This window comes from Tiliqua scincoides, unplaced genomic scaffold, assembly GCF_035046505.1.
Source record: "Tiliqua scincoides isolate rTilSci1 unplaced genomic scaffold, rTilSci1.hap2 HAP2_SCAFFOLD_67, whole genome shotgun sequence".
NCBI classification, from domain to species: Eukaryota; Metazoa; Chordata; class Lepidosauria; order Squamata; family Scincidae; genus Tiliqua; species Tiliqua scincoides.
The window spans coordinates 108,422-118,137 of NW_027101650.1; positions in this window are offsets into that span (position 1 = coordinate 108,422).

The following is a 9,716-nucleotide window of genomic DNA, read 5'->3' on the forward strand; positions in this document are numbered from 1 at the left end:
TTCAGTCTCGGAAGACTATGGTATCGCGCTCTGAATAGTGGTTCTGGAACAGAGTGTCCTCTCCAATGCGCGAAGCCTGGGTAAAGTAGATATGGAGGATAGACTGTTCCCCATGCAGCAAATCCCCCCTCTCCATGTCGCTGAAATGGTCCAGTGGAAAAGCAGAAGCCAATACGGTTGGTTCCAGTAGCGTCGCAGGAGTTGCCAGAACATGACTCTGTTCGGCCATGAACTTCCTCAGGGACTCCGGCTCCAGATTTTGCCTCCAGGTTGACTCCTGAAGCCTTTTCCATAACTGGATGTAGCCACAAGGCAGTGGAGGTTTGGGATCAGAGTTTTCCTTCTCTCAGATGAGCTGCCTTCCCAGGCTGACGAGTCCCATCTACCCAGTGGCTGTTTAGTCACCTCTTAAGGACAAGTACAGCCAAACTGAGGACGTATTCTTATCCCCAGCCCCCAGGGGTCTTGCTAGTACACAGTTATCATTTGGTCTGTTTCGGAAGTCCTCAGCCCCAGAATGATAGGACTGTGGCCAAGACAAGACCACCCATTAGGAAGGTAGAGGTTTCTCCAAACCCAAAGAACACCAGTTTTTAAAGTTCAGTTTCTCTCCTTCCCCAATGTGCCTTTAACAGGAGACAGGGTGTGAATTGCTTCCTTTCCCCCAGGGGAGGCTTGGCTCACTCCCAAATCCTTAAACTCCTTTTCTCCTTAAGCCTAAATCATCACTTCTTTAGTCAATATGATGCATGCCAATCTTGTGTCAAGGGCTGGGCTTGCCCCAGTCTGTCAAGTGGCACTGATCCTGCTCAGGAAGCACACAAAGACAGGTTGAATTGCAAGAGGAAAAAAGCCAGTGATATTAAAGGAGCCCTGAGGAAAGTGTTGCAGAGACTGGACACCTGACCCCATGCCAGATGTCAGGGCAGAAGGAGGGGAGGAAGGAAGAGGCAGGGGAAAGTTCGCAGCAAGCTGCTGCAGTCGAATCCATAGGGATATATACCACAGGAAAAGCTCACAGATACATAATCAATACTGCAGTACATGGCCTTCTTGTGATAAAATTTTTATAGTAGAGGAGAGGAGAAAGATTCTCCTCTTAAATGCAAATGGCTTTAATGATGGAAACATGCGTCGGACATTGATCCATCACGTCAAGTCTGAATTGCCCAGAAACAATCTAACGTCTGTTGGAGTTGGTACAACTCCGTCTGCTTCCACAGGTGGCAGGATACTGTCCATTGAAAGGGTTAAGCCATAGCCCAGTGACCCTACCTGTCCACTTTGGATGACCTATGTGGGGGCGTGGCCCCAGACCCTATTTAACTTTCCCTTTGCTCCGAGCACGCCCTCTTTTTCTCTCTTCTTCACGACCACTGAGCAGACAAGATGGCATGCAGCAGGGCTCTGCTGGTGACGCCATCTTGACCACATGGCATGCAGGACAAGGCAGCTTCAGGGCCTTGTTATCTTTTAAGTTAGTGTACCTCTGATTCTCAAATCAGATGCTGTAACCTTACTTCCAATGAATCGTGAGTAAATGAATCTCCTTTGCAACTTCAACCAGCCAATGTTGTTTGTGTTTCTTGATTAGCAGTCAGCTGGGTGTGGGAGGCTCCCTGGGGTTGTTTCCCAGCAAGAGGGGGGGTCTGCTGCTGAAGCTACTCTGCTTCCCCCCTAAGGAGGAAACCAGTTTTAAGAGATTCCTCCAACAACGTCTCCACCAAGCTCAATGACACATGCCGGATTGTCTGGTCCAAAGGGTTGTTGACAGCTGCCTTTCGTGTGGGGCAAACAGCACTCACAGAGGAATACAATGAGAACTCCCCCCCCCCAATGGCAGAAGCCAATAGGCATGAACATGGTGCGCACAAACAGCAATTCTTCAATGGTCCAGCAATGGCTCAACCAGCAATGTGGACACTCGGTTTGAGGAGGAGGAAGAGGTTTGGTTCTCCATGATCATCTGCCCAGCCCTAGTGGAAGCAGTGTCTTGATTATCCTCTTTTTCGTGTGTTCTTCTCCTGTGCATGTATTTACAGGTGGGAAAGGTGGGACCTTGGTACTTACAGGTTGAACCTTGTTATCCACTGGGGTCCCATTCCAGAACCCCAGTGGATACTGAAATCAGTGGGTACCTGGGTTCACCTTTAAATACTTGTAAATAGGTATAGATGCTATACCACATTGAGCCACTACATGGAGTGAATAATTCCGTTAGATTCCATTATTCACCCCATCTAGAGACTGAATGTGGGTGTAGCATTTATATACGCTATACATCAGTGTTTCTCCAACTGTGGGTCAAGACCCAGTAGGTGGGTCGTGAGCCAATTTCAGATGGGTCCCCATTCATTTCAATGTTTTATTTTTAATATATTAAACTTGATGCTACCATGGTACGTGACTGCATTTGGGGAAATGTTACAGACATGTACTTTTAACAAGCTACTATGTATATTCTTTTAACGATGGCAGTCAACGGAACTTACTCCTGGGTAAGTGTGGGTAGGATTACAGCCTAGGATTGTTAAAAATTTCCTTGCTTGATGATGTCACTTCTGGTCATGATATCACTTCCAATGGGTCCTGACAGATTTTCATTCTAAAAAGTGGGTCCCAGTGCTAAATGTGTGAGAATCACTGCTATACATGCATTTATAGATATATGTATGTAGAATTTATACATACATTATACATTCTGTGGCTACAATGGAGGAGCAAGAAACCTAGAAATGGGTCTTTAAAGCTATCCCTAAACCCTAGAAGCTTAAAACCTGTACGGTTTAACAGCGCAAAGGTAGGAAATAGGATTTTTGTGTTTTTTTCCCTTGTTACAAGGTGGACTCTGGTATCAGTGGTGAGTAGAATCAGTGGATACTGAGGTCCCACCTGTATTTATATTTTAAGTGCAGGTTGGACCCCAGTATCCACAAGGGCTTCATTTTGGAGCACACACCCCACGGATTCTGGAATTTGAGGATACCGGGATCCAAGTTTAAATAGCTTTAAAAACAAACAAGCAAACAAACAAAGCATGAAAATTGTGGGTCCTACTGCTTCATGATCAAACTGTCCAATGCATTCTGGGGCAAACCTGGGAGAAAGAAGGAACCTCCACATGACCCAGAAGTGGGTCTTTCAAGGCTAAAAAAAGCTCCTCAGGGCTTGGATAGGGAAATGCTCTTTACACTCTCACATAACACCAGAACCTGGGGACATCCACTAAAATTGAGTGCTGGGAGAGTTAGAACAGACAAAAGAAAATATTTCTTTACTCAGCGTGTGGTTGGTCTGTGGAACTCTTTGCCACAGGATGTGGTGATGGTGTCTGGCCTGGACGCCTTTAAAAGGGGATTGGACAAGTTTCTGCAGGAAAAATCCATTACGGGGTACAAGCCATGATGTGTATGCGCAACCTCCTGATTTTAGAAATGGGTTATGTCAGAATGCCAGATGCAAGGGAGGGCACCAGGATGCAGGTCTCTTGTTATCTGGTGTGCTCCCTGGGGCATTTGGTGGGCCGCTGTGAGATACAGGAAGCTGGACTAGATGGGCCTGTGGCCTGATCCAGTGGGGCTGTTCTTATGTTCTTATGGAAATAGTACTGTTTTGTTGTAAACTGGTAGGAACTCTTATTTTTGTGTCTTTTTTGTTTTAAAATAAATTTAAACTTGAACTCTGGTATCTGCTGGCATCCGTGGTGAGTCAAATTCGTGGATACTGGATCTGCAATGGGAAGAGCTGTTTTTGCCTGCCTGCCACATGGTACCCACTGCTGATATGTTTGAGGGCACTGGCCAAGCTAAATCATGTGAGTCCAATGCCCCAAGACCTCCAGCAACCTGGTGCTGGCACAGACAGGGGGTATGTTATTCTGAATCAACCAACCACACAAAGTAGCATATTGTTCATCTTTGCCTTTGTGCTAAACCTTCCAACACACACATACACCCCACTTATGTAAGCAAACTAGAGGGAAGGATGACTTGTGCCTGCAGGTGAATGAAAAGAAATCCCTGGTGGTGACCGCTATTAACAGATTTCATTGCGTTGCATTGATCCTGTGAAATTTTATGACTGACAACAGCGACTTCATAAAATCCCCTTAAATTTGCACTGCACCTTTGGTCCCAAAGGACGTACTGTAAATACATCCGCAAGAGCTAATATACAGACTATAAATTGGGAATCGCTTAATCCCTTGTGGCTCCTACGTGCGGGATGAATGTAAAGCTACTGCATCAATATGGTCCAATAAAGACGGGTACTAAAGTGAGAACTGTATTACTTGGGGAAATCAAAGGCCACAGACATGGTTCAATGGAAGCTTGGAGAAATAGTGAAAATGACGACATGAGCGGGACTGGAACATGGGTTCAAGTCTGGTCTCTGCCACTAACCAACCATGTGGCCTTCAGCATTTTACTTCCTCCTAGTCTCAGCTGCCAAGGTAAGATGTAACCTTAGAGGACCATATCCTTAAATATTAATAACAGGGAACCGTGAAAGCTTGGTCATGCATTTCACATTTGGACCAACCTCCAAAAATGGGTATTATTATATTGTGTCTGGTAAACAAAATTTGGCACCTGGTAGTTCATAAGAACATAAGAACAGCCCCACTGGATCAGGCCATAGGCCCATCTAGTCCAGCTCCTGTATCTCACAGCGGCCCACCAAATGCCCAGGGAGCACACCAGACAACAAGAAGACCTGCAAGGCCTCCTGGGAATTGTAGTTAAGAACATAAGAACAGCCCCACTGGATCAGGCCATAGGCCCACCTAGTCCAGCTTCCTGTATCTCACAGCGGCCCACCAAATGCCCCAAGGAGCACACCAGATAACAAGAGACCTGCATCCTGGTGCCCTCCCTTGCATCTGGCCTTCGGACATAGCCCATTTCTAAAATCAGGAGGTTGCACATACACATCATGGCTTGTACCCCGTAATGGATTTTTCCTGCAGAAACTTGTCCAATCCCCTTTTAAAGGCGTCCAGGGCCTGTCGCCATCACCACAACTTGTGGCAAAGAGTTCCACAGACCAACCACACGCTGAGTAAAGAAATATTTTCTTTTGTCTGTTCTAATCTATAAAAAGTTCATAAAGATAATAACCACCTATGCATGATGCAGGGGCTCCATTGGGATAACAAATCCATTGGGATTATTAGTGATGACTATGCAGCACTTTGTGCATGCTCTGTGGCTTTCTTTTTGGAACTGAAACCAGAAAACACTTTTTTTCTTAATTTCTAAAAGAGATGCTTGGCTGAAATGAAACACTCCTTTTTAACAAATCCATCTGTGCAAAAATCCAGCAGGTGGACAGGCTGTGCTTAACAGATGTGTGCCCTGGCCTTTAAAGGCCCTCCTGACTCAACCTAAATCGAGTTGCCATTATAACTTCAGCTTTAAAATCTCCTAAATGGAGCCTATTTTGTCGAGCCAACAGCGCAGGTCTAACCGTTCCATTATAGCCTGTGAAATCAATTCCGGGGTAGCCCGTATATAAATAGCCAAGGTGCAGATGAAGTGTGACAGAGTGAAGAGCCACAGCTGTCCCAGAGTCGAGGCGGAACATTCCTGAGCATATTTCACTGGAAAGCAGAATGCAACTCAACAACATATGCTCGTGATTACTTTGGACAACCCGAGAGCATTTCGCTCCTCAAAGTTGCGGCTGCACCAGTTGGCAAATTAAAGCCGAACACCTGTGAAGTCAGGCAGCCTTCTTTCAAACAGCACATTGGTGGCTTGCCCACAGCCACTGGTTTGACTGGGGCTTGTCATGAATATGTACAGTTTAGGCCTAGTAACATGTAAAGCCTGAACCAAGCTAAAACAGTAACACAGAAGTGGCTTGCAGTCCTAGCTGCTAGGAATTTACAACTCAATGGAAGGTGATGATGTAGCACCTAGGCAGCCAGAAAGACACCCATCAAGGATGGAATGCAGCTGCAGATCTCCAGGGGGGAGGGAAGAGCTGAGAGGGCGAGCTTCCAGCCCCACTTCCGGAGGACAGGGTCTTTGGTCTTTGTCTCTCTTGGTGAGATAGGTGGTGGGTGCACAGCCTGCCCCGCCAGGACCATGTGGCCATAGGTAACTGACCTGAGGATCTACAAAAGAAGCTGAACCAGGTGAGAGTTAGAGAATAATAGAGTTAGCCAGATAGCTTTGTTGTTTTATGCTGATATGTTTCCTAGAAGTTTTTTATGCCTCTAGCATTTGCTGCCTTTTGTAACTTTTTGTAACCCTGTGTACTTAATAAAGTAAAAATCCTTTTACCATGTTGGTTCATTGTCTGTTGGGGACAAAGGTTCAGAATCCTGCCTAGCCGTTCAGCAAGCTACCAAAAATCCTCATTGTGGACTAGTAACTTGAGGACTGAGACTTTAAGTAAAGAAAGTGCTCAGTGCCTACAAGGGATATAGTTAAGCCTAGAGGGTCTCGGTGTCCCTGGACTGAGGCACTGGCTCTTACAGGGTGGTGGCAGTACTACCGAACAGGGATCTTTGAGGGCTCTAGGGTTCAGAACCAACAACTCTGAGCACCCCAAAACCCTGGGTGTGAGACCAAGTATACAACAGGGCTGCCTTCTGACGCTGCTCGGTTCTCTAAGGTTTGCACTGCTTCCTGGGTGACCTTGGGCCAGTCACCTTCTCTCAGCCTCACCCACCTCACAGGGTTGTTTGTGAGGACAAAAGGAGGGGAGCAGCCGTGTACACCGCCCTGAGCTCTTTGGAGGAAAGGCGGAATAAATTGTGGAAAAATAAGAATAATAAATCCCCGAAACACCTTATATTTTTGGACAGTCATCAGGCTGCTTTGAGGGTAGCCTTATCTCCAGCACAATTAGGCTGGAGGCAGGGGGCAACCACTTGTCAAAATAAAGAAAATTTGGCAAATATGGGGTGCTTTTAAGTAGGGTTACCAGATATACTGTATTTTTCGCTCCATAAGACGCACATTTTCTCCCCCCAAAAAGTGGGGGGGGGGGAAGTGTGTGCGTCTTATGGAGGGAATACTGGGGGCAAGGTCCGCACCGGGGGCAAGGTCCTCATTTACGCAGGCACTACAGGGGGGGGCAGGCTTACTTTAAAAGTAAGTTTTCCTCCTTTAAAAACTAGAGGTTTTTATGGTCAGGTGCGTCTTATGCAGCGAAAAATACGGTAAACTGGGACAGAGTGTCTCCACCTTTAATCACTGTATAGAAGAGGAAATTCTGGTAGGTGTCGCTCAACAGGGAAGGGTTTAAAAAGCTGCCCCAGATACAAAGGAAGACAGTCAGGTTGCCTCTGTCTTGAACCACTGCTTAGAAGAGGGAATTTGGGCAGGCGCAGGGAAGGGTTAAAAAAGCTACACCTGCCCAAATTCTCTCTCCTATACCCTGGTTCAAGGTAGAGGCACTCTGTCCCAGTATGTATCTGGTCACTCTACTTTTAAGGGCAGTAGAGTTGGGAGACAGGCAGATCTGAAACCCCCCCTCCCCACACACACACACACACACACACAGGGCACAATCCTGTGACATCAACTAGGGTTTGTGTCACCCAGTATGGGAGGCCAGAGTATCACCCCTATGATGGACCTCCTCTTATTCAGTGGGCGGGGGCAACACCCTGGGCAGTGGGCATTTTGATGCACCATTGCCTTCCCCCCCCTCTGGTGTTTTGGCTATAACTTTTGATAGAATATAGCTATTTCAACACGGTTTGTTTCATTGCATTTTGCATGAAATCACACACTGATTATAAATGTCCTGGAACGTGCTGGAATCCCTAGCATGTATGCACTGCTGAAACAGAGACGCCTGCGTTGGCTCGGTCATGTCGTGAGAATGGATGATGGCCGGATCCCAAAGGATCTCCTCTATGGAGAACTCGTGCAAGGAAAGCGCCCTACAGGTAGACCACAGCTGCGATACAAGGACATCTGCAAGAGGGATCAGAAGGCCTTAGGAGTGGACCTCAACAGGTGGGAAACCCTGGCCTCTGAGCGGCCCGCTTGGAGGCAGGCTGTGCAGCATGGCCTTTCCCAGTTTGAAGAGACACTTGGCCAACAGACTGAGGCTAAGAGGCAAAGCAGGAAGGCCCACAGCCAGGGAGACAGACCAGGGACAGACTGCACTTGCTCCCGGTGTGGAAGGGATTGTCACTCCCGAATCGGCCTTTTCAGCCACACTAGACGCTGTTCCAGAACCACCATTCAGAGCGCGATACCAGAGTCTTTCGAGACTGAAGGTTGCCAACAACAATATTCAAAAATACCAAGATTAAAATTTTTTGCTGAACGATGGTGTCACCACCCCTGTGTATGTCATACGGTGTGGCCTGCACCCCCTGGCGACGCCACTGCCCTGGGCATAACCCTTCAGTGCTTTCTCAGTTGTGTTGTCCTGTGTGTGGAACACATTCCCCAGGAAGAGTCGTTGTGACCGAAATTGGGCATCCTTTGCAAGCAGCAGTATAATCTTCAAAAGCCTCAAGGATCTGCAGAAGAAGCAAGTCCTATCATAATGATTGTCCAAAATCTAAGAGCTTACAGGAGCAGCTCCAGGTACAAGACTTGCAGCCTTCCCTGACCTCAGCCTGACAGGGGTATCTCCAGACACAACAGCATTTCCAGGTGACCCACTGAGCTATGTAGCCTTCTGGCATCCAGCAAGCTCTAAGAGCCATGAGCTAAATGTTGGCATCCTTCAGTCTCAGAAGACTATGGTATCGCGCTCTGAATAGTGGTTCTGGAACAGAGTGTCCTCTCCAGTGTGCGAAGCCTTGGTAAAGTAGATATGGAGGATAGACTGTTACCCATGCAGCAAATCCCCCCCCTCCACATCACTGAAATGGTCCAATGGAAAGGCAGAAGCCAATATGGTTGGTTCCAGCGGCATCGCAGGAGTTGCGATGTGACTGTGTTCAGCCGCGAACTGCCTCAGGGACTCCGGCTCCGGATTTTGCCTCCAGGTTGACTCCTGAAGCCTTTTCCATAACTGGATGTAGCCACAAGGCAGTGGAGGTTTGGGATCAGAGTTTTCCTTCTCTCAGATGAGCTGCCTTTCCAGGCTAACGAGTCCCATCTACCCGGTGGCTGTTTAGTCGCCTCTTACGACAAGTACAGCCAAACTGAGGGCCTATTCTTATCCCCAGCCCCCAGGGGAGGGGTAAATAATCATGAGATAACATCAACTACTTGTTTACATCATCAGAATTCACAAGAAGAGGTTAACTGGCAACAGGCTGATATTGAAAATATCTCTTGGAAGCCTCTTATCACACAGGTGCAGCCGATAACTTGCCGGGCTGATACAACTGTATAGGCCAGTGTTTCTCAACCAGTGGTACTGTTACCACCAGTGGTACTTAAGGTGGTGGCTGGAGATACTCACAGGATCACTGGACACCTGCCACCAAGACCGGGAACATGACACAACAAACAGCAGTTAGAGACCCCAAAGCAGGTTTTTCAATGCTCAAAAAGCCCTCCTGTCCAGCCTCAGCTTCTTACTGGTGTTGCATCTGGCCTCCCAACCCAGAAGTAACTGGCAATGACGTCATCGCCAGTTCCTTGCAGTGGTACTTCGAACAGGTGGACCATGTGAAGCGGTAAGGCAGAGGACAAATGTTGTAAAACACTAATATAGGCCATAAGTTTCTGGAGAAAGCACTACATACCTTCATCTCTTCTCACCCTGATACCACTGGGTGGGGTAAG